Here is a 15,000-nt window from a genome sequence, read left to right as displayed (position 1 = left end):
GTATTTCATCCAACAATCTGTGCTACAAATTATGGCTACAGTATATGCAATTTCATCCACTTTTTGAGATTGCCTTTCGCTTACGGCCACACCGGCCTGAGTACGCCTGATCTCGTCCGATCTCGGAAGCTAAGCAGGGTCGGGCCTGGTTAGTACTTGGATGGGAGACCGCCTGGGAATACCAGGTGCTGTAAGCTTTTTGTCACTGCCTTGTGGAATTTCAACTCTTTGTCCGTTTTTTCCCACAAGGCTGAAATATGTGCCCTCGCTTTGAAATAAGTAAGCAAGGTTAGTTTGTATTTCATCCAACAATCTGTGCTACAAATTATGGCTACAGTATATGCAATTTCATCCACTTTTTGAGATTGCCTTTCGCTTACGGCCACACCGGCCTGAGTACGCCTGATCTCGTCCGATCTCGGAAGCTAAGCAGGGTCGGGCCTGGTTAGTACTTGGATGGGAGACCGCCTGGGAATACCAGGTGCTGTAAGCTTTTTGTCACTGCCTTGTGGAATTTCAACTCTTTGTCCGTTTTTTCCCACAAGGCTGAAATATGTGCCCTCGCTTTGAAATAAGTAAGCAAGGTTAGTTTGTATTTCATCCAACAATCTGTGCTACAAATTATGGCTACAGTATATGCAATTTCATCCACTTTTTGAGATTGCCTTTCGCTTACGGCCACACCGGCCTGAGTACGCCTGATCTCGTCCGATCTCGGAAGCTAAGCAGGGTCGGGCCTGGTTAGTACTTGGATGGGAGACCGCCTGGGAATACCAGGTGCTGTAAGCTTTTTGTCACTGCCTTGTGGAATTTCAACTCTTTGTCCGTTTTTTCCCACAAGGCTGAAATATGTGCCCTCGCTTTGAAATAAGTAAGCAAGGTTAGTTTGTATTTCATCCAACAATCTGTGCTACAAATTATGGCTACAGTATATGCAATTTCATCCACTTTTTGAGATTGCCTTTCGCTTACGGCCACACCGGCCTGAGTACGCCTGATCTCGTCCGATCTCGGAAGCTAAGCAGGGTCGGGCCTGGTTAGTACTTGGATGGGAGACCGCCTGGGAATACCAGGTGCTGTAAGCTTTTTGTCACTGCCTTGTGGAATTTCAACTCTTTGTCCGTTTTTTCCCACAAGGCTGAAATATGTGCCCTCGCTTTGAAATAAGTAAGCAAGGTTAGTTTGTATTTCATCCAACAATCTGTGCTACAAATTATGGCTACAGTATATGCAATTTCATCCACTTTTTGAGATTGCCTTTCGCTTACGGCCACACCGGCCTGAGTACGCCTGATCTCGTCCGATCTCGGAAGCTAAGCAGGGTCGGGCCTGGTTAGTACTTGGATGGGAGACCGCCTGGGAATACCAGGTGCTGTAAGCTTTTTGTCACTGCCTTGTGGAATTTCAACTCTTTGTCCGTTTTTTCCCACAAGGCTGAAATATGTGCCCTCGCTTTGAAATAAGTAAGCAAGGTTAGTTTGTATTTCATCCAACAATCTGTGCTACAAATTATGGCTACAGTATATGCAATTTCATCCACTTTTTGAGATTGCCTTTCGCTTACGGCCACACCGGCCTGAGTACGCCTGATCTCGTCCGATCTCGGAAGCTAAGCAGGGTCGGGCCTGGTTAGTACTTGGATGGGAGACCGCCTGGGAATACCAGGTGCTGTAAGCTTTTTGTCACTGCCTTGTGGAATTTCAACTCTTTGTCCGTTTTTTCCCACAAGGCTGAAATATGTGCCCTCGCTTTGAAATAAGTAAGCAAGGTTAGTTTGTATTTCATCCAACAATCTGTGCTACAAATTATGGCTACAGTATATGCAATTTCATCCACTTTTTGAGATTGCCTTTCGCTTACGGCCACACCGGCCTGAGTACGCCTGATCTCGTCCGATCTCGGAAGCTAAGCAGGGTCGGGCCTGGTTAGTACTTGGATGGGAGACCGCCTGGGAATACCAGGTGCTGTAAGCTTTTTGTCACTGCCTTGTGGAATTTCAACTCTTTGTCCGTTTTTTCCCACAAGGCTGAAATATGTGCCCTCGCTTTGAAATAAGTAAGCAAGGTTAGTTTGTATTTCATCCAACAATCTGTGCTACAAATTATGGCTACAGTATATGCAATTTCATCCACTTTTTGAGATTGCCTTTCGCTTACGGCCACACCGGCCTGAGTACGCCTGATCTCGTCCGATCTCGGAAGCTAAGCAGGGTCGGGCCTGGTTAGTACTTGGATGGGAGACCGCCTGGGAATACCAGGTGCTGTAAGCTTTTTGTCACTGCCTTGTGGAATTTCAACTCTTTGTCCGTTTTTTCCCACAAGGCTGAAATATGTGCCCTCGCTTTGAAATAAGTAAGCAAGGTTAGTTTGTATTTCATCCAACAATCTGTGCTACAAATTATGGCTACAGTATATGCAATTTCATCCACTTTTTGAGATTGCCTTTCGCTTACGGCCACACCGGCCTGAGTACGCCTGATCTCGTCCGATCTCGGAAGCTAAGCAGGGTCGGGCCTGGTTAGTACTTGGATGGGAGACCGCCTGGGAATACCAGGTGCTGTAAGCTTTTTGTCACTGCCTTGTGGAATTTCAACTCTTTGTCCGTTTTTTCCCACAAGGCTGAAATATGTGCCCTCGCTTTGAAATAAGTAAGCAAGGTTAGTTTGTATTTCATCCAACAATCTGTGCTACAAATTATGGCTACAGTATATGCAATTTCATCCACTTTTTGAGATTGCCTTTCGCTTACGGCCACACCGGCCTGAGTACGCCTGATCTCGTCCGATCTCGGAAGCTAAGCAGGGTCGGGCCTGGTTAGTACTTGGATGGGAGACCGCCTGGGAATACCAGGTGCTGTAAGCTTTTTGTCACTGCCTTGTGGAATTTCAACTCTTTGTCCGTTTTTTCCCACAAGGCTGAAATATGTGCCCTCGCTTTGAAATAAGTAAGCAAGGTTAGTTTGTATTTCATCCAACAATCTGTGCTACAAATTATGGCTACAGTATATGCAATTTCATCCACTTTTTGAGATTGCCTTTCGCTTACGGCCACACCGGCCTGAGTACGCCTGATCTCGTCCGATCTCGGAAGCTAAGCAGGGTCGGGCCTGGTTAGTACTTGGATGGGAGACCGCCTGGGAATACCAGGTGCTGTAAGCTTTTTGTCACTGCCTTGTGGAATTTCAACTCTTTGTCCGTTTTTTCCCACAAGGCTGAAATATGTGCCCTCGCTTTGAAATAAGTAAGCAAGGTTAGTTTGTATTTCATCCAACAATCTGTGCTACAAATTATGGCTACAGTATATGCAATTTCATCCACTTTTTGAGATTGCCTTTCGCTTACGGCCACACCGGCCTGAGTACGCCTGATCTCGTCCGATCTCGGAAGCTAAGCAGGGTCGGGCCTGGTTAGTACTTGGATGGGAGACCGCCTGGGAATACCAGGTGCTGTAAGCTTTTTGTCACTGCCTTGTGGAATTTCAACTCTTTGTCCGTTTTTTCCCACAAGGCTGAAATATGTGCCCTCGCTTTGAAATAAGTAAGCAAGGTTAGTTTGTATTTCATCCAACAATCTGTGCTACAAATTATGGCTACAGTATATGCAATTTCATCCACTTTTTGAGATTGCCTTTCGCTTACGGCCACACCGGCCTGAGTACGCCTGATCTCGTCCGATCTCGGAAGCTAAGCAGGGTCGGGCCTGGTTAGTACTTGGATGGGAGACCGCCTGGGAATACCAGGTGCTGTAAGCTTTTTGTCACTGCCTTGTGGAATTTCAACTCTTTGTCCGTTTTTTCCCACAAGGCTGAAATATGTGCCCTCGCTTTGAAATAAGTAAGCAAGGTTAGTTTGTATTTCATCCAACAATCTGTGCTACAAATTATGGCTACAGTATATGCAATTTCATCCACTTTTTGAGATTGCCTTTCGCTTACGGCCACACCGGCCTGAGTACGCCTGATCTCGTCCGATCTCGGAAGCTAAGCAGGGTCGGGCCTGGTTAGTACTTGGATGGGAGACCGCCTGGGAATACCAGGTGCTGTAAGCTTTTTGTCACTGCCTTGTGGAATTTCAACTCTTTGTCCGTTTTTTCCCACAAGGCTGAAATATGTGCCCTCGCTTTGAAATAAGTAAGCAAGGTTAGTTTGTATTTCATCCAACAATCTGTGCTACAAATTATGGCTACAGTATATGCAATTTCATCCACTTTTTGAGATTGCCTTTCGCTTACGGCCACACCGGCCTGAGTACGCCTGATCTCGTCCGATCTCGGAAGCTAAGCAGGGTCGGGCCTGGTTAGTACTTGGATGGGAGACCGCCTGGGAATACCAGGTGCTGTAAGCTTTTTGTCACTGCCTTGTGGAATTTCAACTCTTTGTCCGTTTTTTCCCACAAGGCTGAAATATGTGCCCTCGCTTTGAAATAAGTAAGCAAGGTTAGTTTGTATTTCATCCAACAATCTGTGCTACAAATTATGGCTACAGTATATGCAATTTCATCCACTTTTTGAGATTGCTTTTCGCTTACGGCCACACCGGCCTGAGTACGCCTGATCTCGTCCGATCTCGGAAGCTAAGCAGGGTCGGGCCTGGTTAGTACTTGGATGGGAGACCGCCTGGGAATACCAGGTGCTGTAAGCTTTTTGTCACTGCCTTGTGGAATTTCAACTCTTTGTCCGTTTTTTCCCACAAGGCTGAAATATGTGCCCTCGCTTTGAAATAAGTAAGCAAGGTTAGTTTGTATTTCATCCAACAATCTGTGCTACAAATTATGGCTACAGTATATGCAATTTCATCCACTTTTTGAGATTGCCTTTCGCTTACGGCCACACCGGCCTGAGTACGCCTGATCTCGTCCGATCTCGGAAGCTAAGCAGGGTCGGGCCTGGTTAGTACTTGGATGGGAGACCGCCTGGGAATACCAGGTGCTGTAAGCTTTTTGTCACTGCCTTGTGGAATTTCAACTCTTTGTCCGTTTTTTCCCACAAGGCTGAAATATGTGCCCTCGCTTTGAAATAAGTAAGCAAGGTTAGTTTGTATTTCATCCAACAATCTGTGCTACAAATTATGGCTACAGTATATGCAATTTCATCCACTTTTTGAGATTGCCTTTCGCTTACGGCCACACCGGCCTGAGTACGCCTGATCTCGTCCGATCTCGGAAGCTAAGCAGGGTCGGGCCTGGTTAGTACTTGGATGGGAGACCGCCTGGGAATACCAGGTGCTGTAAGCTTTTTGTCACTGCCTTGTGGAATTTCAACTCTTTGTCCGTTTTTTCCCACAAGGCTGAAATATGTGCCCTCGCTTTGAAATAAGTAAGCAAGGTTAGTTTGTATTTCATCCAACAATCTGTGCTACAAATTATGGCTACAGTATATGCAATTTCATCCACTTTTTGAGATTGCCTTTCGCTTACGGCCACACCGGCCTGAGTACGCCTGATCTCGTCCGATCTCGGAAGCTAAGCAGGGTCGGGCCTGGTTAGTACTTGGATGGGAGACCGCCTGGGAATACCAGGTGCTGTAAGCTTTTTGTCACTGCCTTGTGGAATTTCAACTCTTTGTCCGTTTTTTCCCACAAGGCTGAAATATGTGCCCTCGCTTTGAAATAAGTAAGCAAGGTTAGTTTGTATTTCATCCAACAATCTGTGCTACAAATTATGGCTACAGTATATGCAATTTCATCCACTTTTTGAGATTGCCTTTCGCTTACGGCCACACCGGCCTGAGTACGCCTGATCTCGTCCGATCTCGGAAGCTAAGCAGGGTCGGGCCTGGTTAGTACTTGGATGGGAGACCGCCTGGGAATACCAGGTGCTGTAAGCTTTTTGTCACTGCCTTGTGGAATTTCAACTCTTTGTCCGTTTTTTCCCACAAGGCTGAAATATGTGCCCTCGCTTTGAAATAAGTAAGCAAGGTTAGTTTGTATTTCATCCAACAATCTGTGCTACAAATTATGGCTACAGTATATGCAATTTCATCCACTTTTTGAGATTGCCTTTCGCTTACGGCCACACCGGCCTGAGTACGCCTGATCTCGTCCGATCTCGGAAGCTAAGCAGGGTCGGGCCTGGTTAGTACTTGGATGGGAGACCGCCTGGGAATACCAGGTGCTGTAAGCTTTTTGTCACTGCCTTGTGGAATTTCAACTCTTTGTCCGTTTTTTCCCACAAGGCTGAAATATGTGCCCTCGCTTTGAAATAAGTAAGCAAGGTTAGTTTGTATTTCATCCAACAATCTGTGCTACAAATTATGGCTACAGTATATGCAATTTCATCCACTTTTTGAGATTGCCTTTGCTTACGGCCACACCGGCCTGAGTACGCCTGATCTCGTCCGATCTCGGAAGCTAAGCAGGGTCGGGCCTGGTTAGTACTTGGATGGGAGACCGCCTGGGAATACCAGGTGCTGTAAGCTTTTTGTCACTGCCTTGTGGAATTTCAACTCTTTGTCCGTTTTTTCCCACAAGGCTGAAATATGTGCCCTCGCTTTGAAATAAGTAAGCAAGGTTAGTTTGTATTTCATCCAACAATCTGTGCTACAAATTATGGCTACAGTATATGCAATTTCATCCACTTTTTGAGATTGCCTTTCGCTTACGGCCACACCGGCCTGAGTACGCCTGATCTCGTCCGATCTCGGAAGCTAAGCAGGGTCGGGCCTGGTTAGTACTTGGATGGGAGACCGCCTGGGAATACCAGGTGCTGTAAGCTTTTTGTCACTGCCTTGTGGAATTTCAACTCTTTGTCCGTTTTTTCCCACAAGGCTGAAATATGTGCCCTCGCTTTGAAATAAGTAAGCAAGGTTAGTTTGTATTTCATCCAACAATCTGTGCTACAAATTATGGCTACAGTATATGCAATTTCATCCACTTTTTGAGATTGCCTTTCGCTTACGGCCACACCGGCCTGAGTACGCCTGATCTCGTCCGATCTCGGAAGCTAAGCAGGGTCGGGCCTGGTTAGTACTTGGATGGGAGACCGCCTGGGAATACCAGGTGCTGTAAGCTTTTTGTCACTGCCTTGTGGAATTTCAACTCTTTGTCCGTTTTTTCCCACAAGGCTGAAATATGTGCCCTCGCTTTGAAATAAGTAAGCAAGGTTAGTTTGTATTTCATCCAACAATCTGTGCTACAAATTATGGCTACAGTATATGCAATTTCTTCCACTTTTTGAGTGACACAAAGATGCTTATCTAAATGGTGGAAATGCAACAGCTGTTAATCAGGCTCACTTTGACTTTACATGGTGCACCAAGAGATAGTTTCTCGCTTACGGCCACACCGGCCTGAGTACGCCTGATCTCGTCCGATCTCGGAAGCTAAGCAGGGTCGGGCCTGGTTAGTACTTGGATGGGAGACCGCCTGGGAATACCAGGTGCTGTAAGCTTTTTGTCACTGCCTTGTGGAATTTCAACTCTTTGTCCGTTTTTTCCCACAAGGCTGAAATATGTGCCCTCGCTTTGAAATAAGTAAGCAAGGTTAGTTTGTATTTCATCCAACAATCTGTGCTACAAATTATGGCTACAGTATATGCAATTTCATCCACTTTTTGAGATTGCCTTTCGCTTACGGCCACACCGGCCTGAGTACGCCTGATCTCGTCCGATCTCGGAAGCTAAGCAGGGTCGGGCCTGGTTAGTACTTGGATGGGAGACCGCCTGGGAATACCAGGTGCTGTAAGCTTTTTGTCACTGCCTTGTGGAATTTCAACTCTTTGTCCGTTTTTTCCCACAAGGCTGAAATATGTGCCCTCGCTTTGAAATAAGTAAGCAAGGTTAGTTTGTATTTCATCCAACAATCTGTGCTACAAATTATGGCTACAGTATATGCAATTTCATCCACTTTTTGAGATTGCCTTTCGCTTACGGCCACACCGGCCTGAGTACGCCTGATCTCGTCCGATCTCGGAAGCTAAGCAGGGTCGGGCCTGGTTAGTACTTGGATGGGAGACCGCCTGGGAATACCAGGTGCTGTAAGCTTTTTGTCACTGCCTTGTGGAATTTCAACTCTTTGTCCGTTTTTTCCCACAAGGCTGAAATATGTGCCCTCGCTTTGAAATAAGTAAGCAAGGTTAGTTTGTATTTCATCCAACAATCTGTGCTACAAATTATGGCTACAGTATATGCAATTTCTTCCACTTTTTGAGTGACACAAAGATGCTTATCTAAATGGTGGAAATGCAACAGCTGTTAATCAGGCTCACTTTGACTTTACATGGTGCACCAAGAGATAGTTTCTCGCTTACGGCCACACCGGCCTGAGTACGCCTGATCTCGTCCGATCTCGGAAGCTAAGCAGGGTCGGGCCTGGTTAGTACTTGGATGGGAGACCGCCTGGGAATACCAGGTGCTGTAAGCTTTTTGTCACTGCCTTGTGGAATTTCAACTCTTTGTCCGTTTTTTCCCACAAGGCTGAAATATGTGCCCTCGCTTTGAAATAAGTAAGCAAGGTTAGTTTGTATTTCATCCAACAATCTGTGCTACAAATTATGGCTACAGTATATGCAATTTCATCCACTTTTTGAGATTGCCTTTCGCTTACGGCCACACCGGCCTGAGTACGCCTGATCTCGTCCGATCTCGGAAGCTAAGCAGGGTCGGGCCTGGTTAGTACTTGGATGGGAGACCGCCTGGGAATACCAGGTGCTGTAAGCTTTTTGTCACTGCCTTGTGGAATTTCAACTCTTTGTCCGTTTTTTCCCACAAGGCTGAAATATGTGCCCTCGCTTTGAAATAAGTAAGCAAGGTTAGTTTGTATTTCATCCAACAATCTGTGCTACAAATTATGGCTACAGTATATGCAATTTCATCCACTTTTTGAGATTGCCTTTCGCTTACGGCCACACCGGCCTGAGTACGCCTGATCTCGTCCGATCTCGGAAGCTAAGCAGGGTCGGGCCTGGTTAGTACTTGGATGGGAGACCGCCTGGGAATACCAGGTGCTGTAAGCTTTTTGTCACTGCCTTGTGGAATTTCAACTCTTTGTCCGTTTTTTCCCACAAGGCTGAAATATGTGCCCTCGCTTTGAAATAAGTAAGCAAGGTTAGTTTGTATTTCATCCAACAATCTGTGCTACAAATTATGGCTACAGTATATGCAATTTCATCCACTTTTTGAGATTGCCTTTCGCTTACGGCCACACCGGCCTGAGTACGCCTGATCTCGTCCGATCTCGGAAGCTAAGCAGGGTCGGGCCTGGTTAGTACTTGGATGGGAGACCGCCTGGGAATACCAGGTGCTGTAAGCTTTTTGTCACTGCCTTGTGGAATTTCAACTCTTTGTCCGTTTTTTCCCACAAGGCTGAAATATGTGCCCTCGCTTTGAAATAAGTAAGCAAGGTTAGTTTGTATTTCATCCAACAATCTGTGCTACAAATTATGGCTACAGTATATGCAATTTCTTCCACTTTTTGAGTGACACAAAGATGCTTATCTAAATGGTGGAAATGCAACAGCTGTTAATCAGGCTCACTTTGACTTTACATGGTGCACCAAGAGATAGTTTCTCGCTTACGGCCACACCGGCCTGAGTACGCCTGATCTCGTCCGATCTCGGAAGCTAAGCAGGGTCGGGCCTGGTTAGTACTTGGATGGGAGACCGCCTGGGAATACCAGGTGCTGTAAGCTTTTTGTCACTGCCTTGTGGAATTTCAACTCTTTGTCCGTTTTTTCCCACAAGGCTGAAATATGTGCCCTCGCTTTGAAATAAGTAAGCAAGGTTAGTTTGTATTTCATCCAACAATCTGTGCTACAAATTATGGCTACAGTATATGCAATTTCATCCACTTTTTGAGATTGCCTTTCGCTTACGGCCACACCGGCCTGAGTACGCCTGATCTCGTCCGATCTCGGAAGCTAAGCAGGGTCGGGCCTGGTTAGTACTTGGATGGGAGACCGCCTGGGAATACCAGGTGCTGTAAGCTTTTTGTCACTGCCTTGTGGAATTTCAACTCTTTGTCCGTTTTTTCCCACAAGGCTGAAATATGTGCCCTCGCTTTGAAATAAGTAAGCAAGGTTAGTTTGTATTTCATCCAACAATCTGTGCTACAAATTATGGCTACAGTATATGCAATTTCATCCACTTTTTGAGATTGCCTTTCGCTTACGGCCACACCGGCCTGAGTACGCCTGATCTCGTCCGATCTCGGAAGCTAAGCAGGGTCGGGCCTGGTTAGTACTTGGATGGGAGACCGCCTGGGAATACCAGGTGCTGTAAGCTTTTTGTCACTGCCTTGTGGAATTTCAACTCTTTGTCCGTTTTTTCCCACAAGGCTGAAATATGTGCCCTCGCTTTGAAATAAGTAAGCAAGGTTAGTTTGTATTTCATCCAACAATCTGTGCTACAAATTATGGCTACAGTATATGCAATTCTTCCACTTTTGAGTGACACAAAGATGCTTATCTAAATGGTGGAAATGCAACAGCTGTTAATCAGGCTCACTTTGACTTTACATGGTGCACCAAGAGATAGTTTCTCGCTTACGGCCACACCGGCCTGAGTACGCCTGATCTCGTCCGATCTCGGAAGCTAAGCAGGGTCGGGCCTGGTTAGTACTTGGATGGGAGACCGCCTGGGAATACCAGGTGCTGTAAGCTTTTTGTCACTGCCTTGTGGAATTTCAACTCTTTGTCCGTTTTTTCCCACAAGGCTGAAATATGTGCCCTCGCTTTGAAATAAGTAAGCAAGGTTAGTTTGTATTTCATCCAACAATCTGTGCTACAAATTATGGCTACAGTATATGCAATTTCTTCCACTTTTTGAGTGACACAAAGAGCTTATCTAAATGGTGGAAATGCAACAGCTGTAATCAGGCTCACTTTGACTTACATAGTGCACCAAGAGATAGTTTCTCGCTTACGGCACACCGGCCTGAGTACGCCTGATCTCGTCCGATCTCGGAAGCTAAGCAGGGTCGGGCCTGGTTAGTACTTGGATGGGGAGACCGCCTGGGAATACCAGGTGCTGTAAGCTTTTTGTCACTGCCTTGTGGAATTTCAACTCTTTGTCCGTTTTTTCCCACAAGGCTGAAATATGTGCCCTCGCTTTGAAATAAGTAAGCAAGGTTAGTTTGTATTTCATCCAACAATCTGTGCTACAAATTATGGCTACAGTATATGCAATTTCATCCACTTTTGAGATTGCCTTTCGCTTACGGCCACACCGGCCTGAGTACGCCTGATCTCGTCCGATCTCGGAAGCTAAGCAGGGTCGGGCCTGGTTAGTACTTGGATGGGAGACCGCCTGGGAATACCAGGTGCTGTAAGCTTTTTGTCACTGCCTTGTGGAATTTCAACTCTTTGTCCGTTTTTTCCCACAAGGCTGAAATATGTGCCCTCGCTTTGAAATAAGTAAGCAAGGTTAGTTTGTATTTCATCCAACAATCTGTGCTACAAATTATGGCTACAGTATATGCAATTTCATCCACTTTTTGAGATTGCCTTTCGCTTACGGCCACACCGGCCTGAGTACGCCTGATCTCGTCCGATCTCGGAAGCTAAGCAGGGTCGGGCCTGGTTAGTACTTGGATGGGAGACCGCCTGGGAATACCAGGTGCTGTAAGCTTTTTGTCACTGCCTTGTGGAATTTCAACTCTTTGTCCGTTTTTTCCCACAAGGCTGAAATATGTGCCCTCGCTTTGAAATAAGTAAGCAAGGTTAGTTTGTATTTCATCCAACAATCTGTGCTACAAATTATGGCTACAGTATATGCAATTTCATCCACTTTTGAGATTGCCTTTCGCTTACGGCCACACCGGCCTGAGTACGCCTGATCTCGTCCGATCTCGGAAGCTAAGCAGGGTCGGGCCTGGTTAGTACTTGGATGGGAGACCGCCTGGGAATACCAGGTGCTGTAAGCTTTTTGTCACTGCCTTGTGGAATTTCAACTCTTTGTCCGTTTTTCCCACAAGGCTGAAATATGTGCCCTCGCTTTGAAATAAGTAAGCAAGGTTAGTTTGTATTTCATCCAACAATCTGTGCTACAAATTATGGCTACAGTATATGCAATTTCATCCACTTTTGAGATTGCCTTTCGCTTACGGCCACACGGCCTGAGTACGCCTGATCTCGTCCGATCTCGGAAGCTAAGCAGGGTCGGGCTGTTTGGTACTCCGTGGGTCGGTTCGGTCGGCGTTTCTTTCGATCACGGCCTTGGGCCTGGTTCAATCATTTCTCGTCTTGGTCGGCGGTTCCCGTATTTCTTCCTTTAATCGGGCCTGGTTTTGGCTATTTCGTCCTTTCGGCTCTTTGGCGACCAAGTCCATTCGGTTCTCTTTCCTATCGCTTTCGGCTAGGTTTCGTCTCTTCGTCCGGCCTCCGGTAAGCTAAGCAGGGTCGGGCTGGTTAGTACTTGGATGGGAGACCGCCTGGGAATACCAGGTGCTGTAAGCTTTTTGTCACTGCCTTGTGGAATTTCAACTCTTTGTCCGTTTTTTCCCACAAGGCTGAAATATGTGCCCTCGCTTTGAAATAAGTAAGCAAGGTTAGTTTGTATTTCATCCAACAATCTGTGCTACAAATTATGGCTACAGTATATGCAATTTCATCCACTTTTTGAGATTGCCTTTCGCTTACGGCCACACGGCCTGAGTACGCCTGATCTCGTCCGATCTCGGAAGCTAAGCAGGGTCGGGCCTGGTTAGTACTTGGATGGGAGACCGCCTGGGAATACCAGGTGCTGTAAGCTTTTTGTCACTGCCTTGTGGAATTTCAACTCTTTGTCCGTTTTTTCCCACAAGGCTGAAATATGTGCCCTCGCTTTGAAATAAGTAAGCAAGGTTAGTTTGTATTTCATCCAACAATCTGTGCTACAAATTATGGCTACAGTATATGCAATTTCATCCACTTTTGAGATTGCCTTTCGCTTACGGCCACACCGGCCTGAGTACGCCTGATCTCGTCCGATCTCGGAAGCTAAGCAGGGTCGGGCCTGGTTAGTACTTGGATGGGAGACCGCCTGGGAATACCAGGTGCTGTAAGCTTTTTGTCACTGCCTTGTGGAATTTCAACTCTTTGTCCGTTTTTCCCACAAGGCTGAAATATGTGCCCTCGCTTTGAAATAAGTAAGCAAGGTTAGTTTGTATTTCATCCAACAATCTGTGCTACAAATTATGGCTACAGTATATGCAATTTCATCCACTTTTGAGATTGCCTTTCGCTTACGGCCACACCGGCCTGAGTACGCCTGATCTCGTCCGATCTCGGAAGCTAAGCAGGGTCGGGCCTGGTTAGTACTTGGATGGGAGACCGCCTGGGAATACCAGGTGCTGTAAGCTTTTTGTCACTGCCTTGTGGAATTTCAACTCTTTGTCCGTTTTTTCCCACAAGGCTGAAATATGTGCCCTCGCTTTGAAATAAGTAAGCAAGGTTAGTTTGTATTTCATCCAACAATCTGTGCTACAAATTATGGCTACAGTATATGCAATTTCATCCACTTTTTGAGATGCCTTTCGCTTACGGCCACACCGGCCTGAGTACGCCTGATCTCGTCCGATCTCGGAAGCTAAGCAGGGTCGGGCCTGGTTAGTACTTGGATGGGAGACCGCCTGGGAATACCAGGTGCTGTAAGCTTTTTGTCACTGCCTTGTGGAATTTCAACTCTTTGTCCGTTTTTTCCCACAAGGCTGAAATATGTGCCCTCGCTTTGAAATAAGTAAGCAAGGTTAGTTTGTATTTCATCCAACAATCTGTGCTACAAATTATGGCTACAGTATATGCAATTTCATCCACTTTTTGAGATTGCCTTTCGCTTACGGCCACACCGGCCTGAGTACGCCTGATCTCGTCCGATCTCGGAAGCTAAGCAGGGTCGGGCCTGGTTAGTACTTGGATGGGAGACCGCCTGGGAATACCAGGTGCTGTAAGCTTTTTGTCACTGCCTTGTGGAATTTCAACTCTTTGTCCGTTTTTCCCACAAGGCTGAAATATGTGCCCTCGCTTTGAAATAAGTAAGCAAGGTTAGTTTGTATTTCATCCAACAATCTGTGCTACAAATTATGGCTACAGTATATGCAATTTCTTCCACTTTTTGAGTGACACAAAGATGCTTATCTAAATGGTGGAAATGCAACAGCTGTTAATCAGGCTCACTTTGACTTTACATAGTGCACCAAGAGATAGTTTCTCGCTTACGGCCACACCGGCCTGAGTACGCCTGATCTCGTCCGATCTCGGAAGCTAAGCAGGGTCGGGCCTGGTTAGTACTTGGATGGGAGACCGCCTGGGAATACCAGGTGCTGTAAGCTTTTTGTCACTGCCTTGTGGAATTTCAACTCTTTGTCCGTTTTTTCCCACAAGGCTGAAATATGTGCCCTCGCTTTGAAATAAGTAAGCAAGGTTAGTTTGTATTTCATCCAACAATCTGTGCTACAAATTATGGCTACAGTATATGCAATTTCATCCACTTTTTGAGATTGCCTTTCGCTTACGGCCACACCGGCCTGAGTACGCCTGATCTCGTCCGATCTCGGAAGCTAAGCAGGGTCGGGCCTGGTTAGTACTTGGATGGGAGACCGCCTGGGAATACCAGGTGCTGTAAGCTTTTTGTCACTGCCTTGTGGAATTTCAACTCTTTGTCCGTTTTTTCCCACAAGGCTGAAATATGTGCCCTCGCTTTGAAATAAGTAAGCAAGGTTAGTTTGTATTTCATCCAACAATCTGTGCTACAAATTATGGCTACAGTATATGCAATTTCTCCACTTTTTGAGTGACACAAAGATGCTTATCTAAATGGTGGAAATGCAACAGCTGTTAATCAGGCTCACTTTGACTTTCATGGTGCACCAAGAGATAGTTTTCGCTTACGGCCACACCGGCCTGAGTACGCCTGATCTCGTCCGATCTCGGAAGCTAAGCAGGGTCGGGCCTGGTTAGTACTTGGATGGGAGACCGCCTGGGAATACCAGGTGCTGTAAGCTTTTTGTCACTGCCTTGTGGAATTTCAACTCTTTGTCCGTTTTTTCCCACAAGGCTGAAATATGTGCCCTCGCTTTGAAATAAGTAAGCAGG

At 46.2% G+C, this 15,000-nt stretch overlaps 45 non-coding genes and 2 pseudogenes across 45 annotated transcripts; all 47 read left to right on the top strand.

The window, feature by feature from the left end:
* The first annotated feature begins 78 nt into the window (after window positions 1-78).
* LOC118957739 lies at window positions 79-197 on the top strand. The gene has a single exon (XR_005046842.1). It is a non-coding gene; the product is annotated as a 5S ribosomal RNA (ribosomal RNA).
* A 177-nt stretch (window positions 198-374) lies between these two features.
* Window positions 375-493, top strand: LOC118957738. Its single transcript, XR_005046841.1, has one exon. It is a non-coding gene; the product is annotated as a 5S ribosomal RNA (ribosomal RNA).
* A 177-nt stretch (window positions 494-670) lies between these two features.
* Window positions 671-789, top strand: LOC118957737. Its single transcript, XR_005046840.1, has one exon. It is a non-coding gene; the product is annotated as a 5S ribosomal RNA (ribosomal RNA).
* A 177-nt stretch (window positions 790-966) lies between these two features.
* Window positions 967-1,085, top strand: LOC118958004. The gene has a single exon (XR_005047083.1). It is a non-coding gene; the product is annotated as a 5S ribosomal RNA (ribosomal RNA).
* A 177-nt stretch (window positions 1,086-1,262) lies between these two features.
* Window positions 1,263-1,381, top strand: LOC118958003. The gene has a single exon (XR_005047082.1). It is a non-coding gene; the product is annotated as a 5S ribosomal RNA (ribosomal RNA).
* A 177-nt stretch (window positions 1,382-1,558) lies between these two features.
* On the top strand, window positions 1,559-1,677 carry LOC118958002. The gene has a single exon (XR_005047081.1). It is a non-coding gene; the product is annotated as a 5S ribosomal RNA (ribosomal RNA).
* Window positions 1,678-1,854: 177 nt separating this feature from the next.
* Window positions 1,855-1,973, top strand: LOC118958001. Its single transcript, XR_005047080.1, has one exon. It is a non-coding gene; the product is annotated as a 5S ribosomal RNA (ribosomal RNA).
* Window positions 1,974-2,150: 177 nt separating this feature from the next.
* Window positions 2,151-2,269, top strand: LOC118958000. Its single transcript, XR_005047079.1, has one exon. It is a non-coding gene; the product is annotated as a 5S ribosomal RNA (ribosomal RNA).
* Window positions 2,270-2,446: 177 nt separating this feature from the next.
* Window positions 2,447-2,565, top strand: LOC118957998. Its single transcript, XR_005047077.1, has one exon. It is a non-coding gene; the product is annotated as a 5S ribosomal RNA (ribosomal RNA).
* A 177-nt stretch (window positions 2,566-2,742) lies between these two features.
* Window positions 2,743-2,861, top strand: LOC118957997. Its single transcript, XR_005047076.1, has one exon. It is a non-coding gene; the product is annotated as a 5S ribosomal RNA (ribosomal RNA).
* Window positions 2,862-3,038: 177 nt separating this feature from the next.
* LOC118957996 lies at window positions 3,039-3,157 on the top strand. Its single transcript, XR_005047075.1, has one exon. It is a non-coding gene; the product is annotated as a 5S ribosomal RNA (ribosomal RNA).
* A 177-nt stretch (window positions 3,158-3,334) lies between these two features.
* Window positions 3,335-3,453, top strand: LOC118957995. Its single transcript, XR_005047074.1, has one exon. It is a non-coding gene; the product is annotated as a 5S ribosomal RNA (ribosomal RNA).
* Window positions 3,454-3,630: 177 nt separating this feature from the next.
* LOC118957994 lies at window positions 3,631-3,749 on the top strand. The gene has a single exon (XR_005047073.1). It is a non-coding gene; the product is annotated as a 5S ribosomal RNA (ribosomal RNA).
* A 177-nt stretch (window positions 3,750-3,926) lies between these two features.
* LOC118957993 lies at window positions 3,927-4,045 on the top strand. The gene has a single exon (XR_005047072.1). It is a non-coding gene; the product is annotated as a 5S ribosomal RNA (ribosomal RNA).
* Window positions 4,046-4,222: 177 nt separating this feature from the next.
* On the top strand, window positions 4,223-4,341 carry LOC118957992. Its single transcript, XR_005047071.1, has one exon. It is a non-coding gene; the product is annotated as a 5S ribosomal RNA (ribosomal RNA).
* A 177-nt stretch (window positions 4,342-4,518) lies between these two features.
* On the top strand, window positions 4,519-4,637 carry LOC118957991. Its single transcript, XR_005047070.1, has one exon. It is a non-coding gene; the product is annotated as a 5S ribosomal RNA (ribosomal RNA).
* A 177-nt stretch (window positions 4,638-4,814) lies between these two features.
* Window positions 4,815-4,933, top strand: LOC118957990. Its single transcript, XR_005047069.1, has one exon. It is a non-coding gene; the product is annotated as a 5S ribosomal RNA (ribosomal RNA).
* A 177-nt stretch (window positions 4,934-5,110) lies between these two features.
* On the top strand, window positions 5,111-5,229 carry LOC118957989. The gene has a single exon (XR_005047068.1). It is a non-coding gene; the product is annotated as a 5S ribosomal RNA (ribosomal RNA).
* Window positions 5,230-5,406: 177 nt separating this feature from the next.
* On the top strand, window positions 5,407-5,525 carry LOC118957987. Its single transcript, XR_005047066.1, has one exon. It is a non-coding gene; the product is annotated as a 5S ribosomal RNA (ribosomal RNA).
* A 177-nt stretch (window positions 5,526-5,702) lies between these two features.
* On the top strand, window positions 5,703-5,821 carry LOC118957986. The gene has a single exon (XR_005047065.1). It is a non-coding gene; the product is annotated as a 5S ribosomal RNA (ribosomal RNA).
* A 177-nt stretch (window positions 5,822-5,998) lies between these two features.
* On the top strand, window positions 5,999-6,117 carry LOC118957985. The gene has a single exon (XR_005047064.1). It is a non-coding gene; the product is annotated as a 5S ribosomal RNA (ribosomal RNA).
* Window positions 6,118-6,293: 176 nt separating this feature from the next.
* Window positions 6,294-6,412, top strand: LOC118957984. The gene has a single exon (XR_005047063.1). It is a non-coding gene; the product is annotated as a 5S ribosomal RNA (ribosomal RNA).
* A 177-nt stretch (window positions 6,413-6,589) lies between these two features.
* Window positions 6,590-6,708, top strand: LOC118957983. Its single transcript, XR_005047062.1, has one exon. It is a non-coding gene; the product is annotated as a 5S ribosomal RNA (ribosomal RNA).
* A 177-nt stretch (window positions 6,709-6,885) lies between these two features.
* LOC118957982 lies at window positions 6,886-7,004 on the top strand. The gene has a single exon (XR_005047061.1). It is a non-coding gene; the product is annotated as a 5S ribosomal RNA (ribosomal RNA).
* A 260-nt stretch (window positions 7,005-7,264) lies between these two features.
* LOC118957981 lies at window positions 7,265-7,383 on the top strand. The gene has a single exon (XR_005047060.1). It is a non-coding gene; the product is annotated as a 5S ribosomal RNA (ribosomal RNA).
* Window positions 7,384-7,560: 177 nt separating this feature from the next.
* LOC118957980 lies at window positions 7,561-7,679 on the top strand. Its single transcript, XR_005047059.1, has one exon. It is a non-coding gene; the product is annotated as a 5S ribosomal RNA (ribosomal RNA).
* Window positions 7,680-7,856: 177 nt separating this feature from the next.
* Window positions 7,857-7,975, top strand: LOC118957975. The gene has a single exon (XR_005047058.1). It is a non-coding gene; the product is annotated as a 5S ribosomal RNA (ribosomal RNA).
* Window positions 7,976-8,235: 260 nt separating this feature from the next.
* Window positions 8,236-8,354, top strand: LOC118957964. Its single transcript, XR_005047057.1, has one exon. It is a non-coding gene; the product is annotated as a 5S ribosomal RNA (ribosomal RNA).
* A 177-nt stretch (window positions 8,355-8,531) lies between these two features.
* LOC118957952 lies at window positions 8,532-8,650 on the top strand. The gene has a single exon (XR_005047055.1). It is a non-coding gene; the product is annotated as a 5S ribosomal RNA (ribosomal RNA).
* A 177-nt stretch (window positions 8,651-8,827) lies between these two features.
* Window positions 8,828-8,946, top strand: LOC118957941. Its single transcript, XR_005047044.1, has one exon. It is a non-coding gene; the product is annotated as a 5S ribosomal RNA (ribosomal RNA).
* Window positions 8,947-9,123: 177 nt separating this feature from the next.
* On the top strand, window positions 9,124-9,242 carry LOC118957930. The gene has a single exon (XR_005047033.1). It is a non-coding gene; the product is annotated as a 5S ribosomal RNA (ribosomal RNA).
* Window positions 9,243-9,502: 260 nt separating this feature from the next.
* On the top strand, window positions 9,503-9,621 carry LOC118957919. Its single transcript, XR_005047022.1, has one exon. It is a non-coding gene; the product is annotated as a 5S ribosomal RNA (ribosomal RNA).
* Window positions 9,622-9,798: 177 nt separating this feature from the next.
* Window positions 9,799-9,917, top strand: LOC118957908. The gene has a single exon (XR_005047011.1). It is a non-coding gene; the product is annotated as a 5S ribosomal RNA (ribosomal RNA).
* Window positions 9,918-10,094: 177 nt separating this feature from the next.
* Window positions 10,095-10,213, top strand: LOC118957897. Its single transcript, XR_005047000.1, has one exon. It is a non-coding gene; the product is annotated as a 5S ribosomal RNA (ribosomal RNA).
* Window positions 10,214-10,471: 258 nt separating this feature from the next.
* On the top strand, window positions 10,472-10,590 carry LOC118957886. The gene has a single exon (XR_005046989.1). It is a non-coding gene; the product is annotated as a 5S ribosomal RNA (ribosomal RNA).
* Window positions 10,591-10,847: 257 nt separating this feature from the next.
* On the top strand, window positions 10,848-10,966 carry LOC118957974 (annotated as a pseudogene).
* A 176-nt stretch (window positions 10,967-11,142) lies between these two features.
* LOC118957875 lies at window positions 11,143-11,261 on the top strand. Its single transcript, XR_005046978.1, has one exon. It is a non-coding gene; the product is annotated as a 5S ribosomal RNA (ribosomal RNA).
* Window positions 11,262-11,438: 177 nt separating this feature from the next.
* LOC118957864 lies at window positions 11,439-11,557 on the top strand. The gene has a single exon (XR_005046967.1). It is a non-coding gene; the product is annotated as a 5S ribosomal RNA (ribosomal RNA).
* Window positions 11,558-11,733: 176 nt separating this feature from the next.
* On the top strand, window positions 11,734-11,852 carry LOC118957853. The gene has a single exon (XR_005046956.1). It is a non-coding gene; the product is annotated as a 5S ribosomal RNA (ribosomal RNA).
* A 709-nt stretch (window positions 11,853-12,561) lies between these two features.
* On the top strand, window positions 12,562-12,679 carry LOC118957955 (annotated as a pseudogene).
* Window positions 12,680-12,855: 176 nt separating this feature from the next.
* Window positions 12,856-12,974, top strand: LOC118957841. Its single transcript, XR_005046944.1, has one exon. It is a non-coding gene; the product is annotated as a 5S ribosomal RNA (ribosomal RNA).
* A 175-nt stretch (window positions 12,975-13,149) lies between these two features.
* LOC118957830 lies at window positions 13,150-13,268 on the top strand. The gene has a single exon (XR_005046933.1). It is a non-coding gene; the product is annotated as a 5S ribosomal RNA (ribosomal RNA).
* A 176-nt stretch (window positions 13,269-13,444) lies between these two features.
* Window positions 13,445-13,563, top strand: LOC118957819. The gene has a single exon (XR_005046922.1). It is a non-coding gene; the product is annotated as a 5S ribosomal RNA (ribosomal RNA).
* A 177-nt stretch (window positions 13,564-13,740) lies between these two features.
* On the top strand, window positions 13,741-13,859 carry LOC118957808. The gene has a single exon (XR_005046911.1). It is a non-coding gene; the product is annotated as a 5S ribosomal RNA (ribosomal RNA).
* Window positions 13,860-14,118: 259 nt separating this feature from the next.
* Window positions 14,119-14,237, top strand: LOC118957797. Its single transcript, XR_005046900.1, has one exon. It is a non-coding gene; the product is annotated as a 5S ribosomal RNA (ribosomal RNA).
* Window positions 14,238-14,414: 177 nt separating this feature from the next.
* LOC118957786 lies at window positions 14,415-14,533 on the top strand. Its single transcript, XR_005046889.1, has one exon. It is a non-coding gene; the product is annotated as a 5S ribosomal RNA (ribosomal RNA).
* A 257-nt stretch (window positions 14,534-14,790) lies between these two features.
* LOC118957775 lies at window positions 14,791-14,909 on the top strand. The gene has a single exon (XR_005046878.1). It is a non-coding gene; the product is annotated as a 5S ribosomal RNA (ribosomal RNA).
* Window positions 14,910-15,000: the final 91 nt, after the last annotated feature.

The sequence above is a fragment of the Oncorhynchus mykiss genome, unplaced genomic scaffold, assembly GCF_013265735.2.
Source record: "Oncorhynchus mykiss isolate Arlee unplaced genomic scaffold, USDA_OmykA_1.1 un_scaffold_476, whole genome shotgun sequence".
Lineage (NCBI taxonomy): Eukaryota > Metazoa > Chordata > Actinopteri > Salmoniformes > Salmonidae > Oncorhynchus > Oncorhynchus mykiss.
The sequence above is the reverse complement of the archived record's forward strand: the minus strand, read 5'-3'. Positions and strand labels throughout refer to the sequence as shown.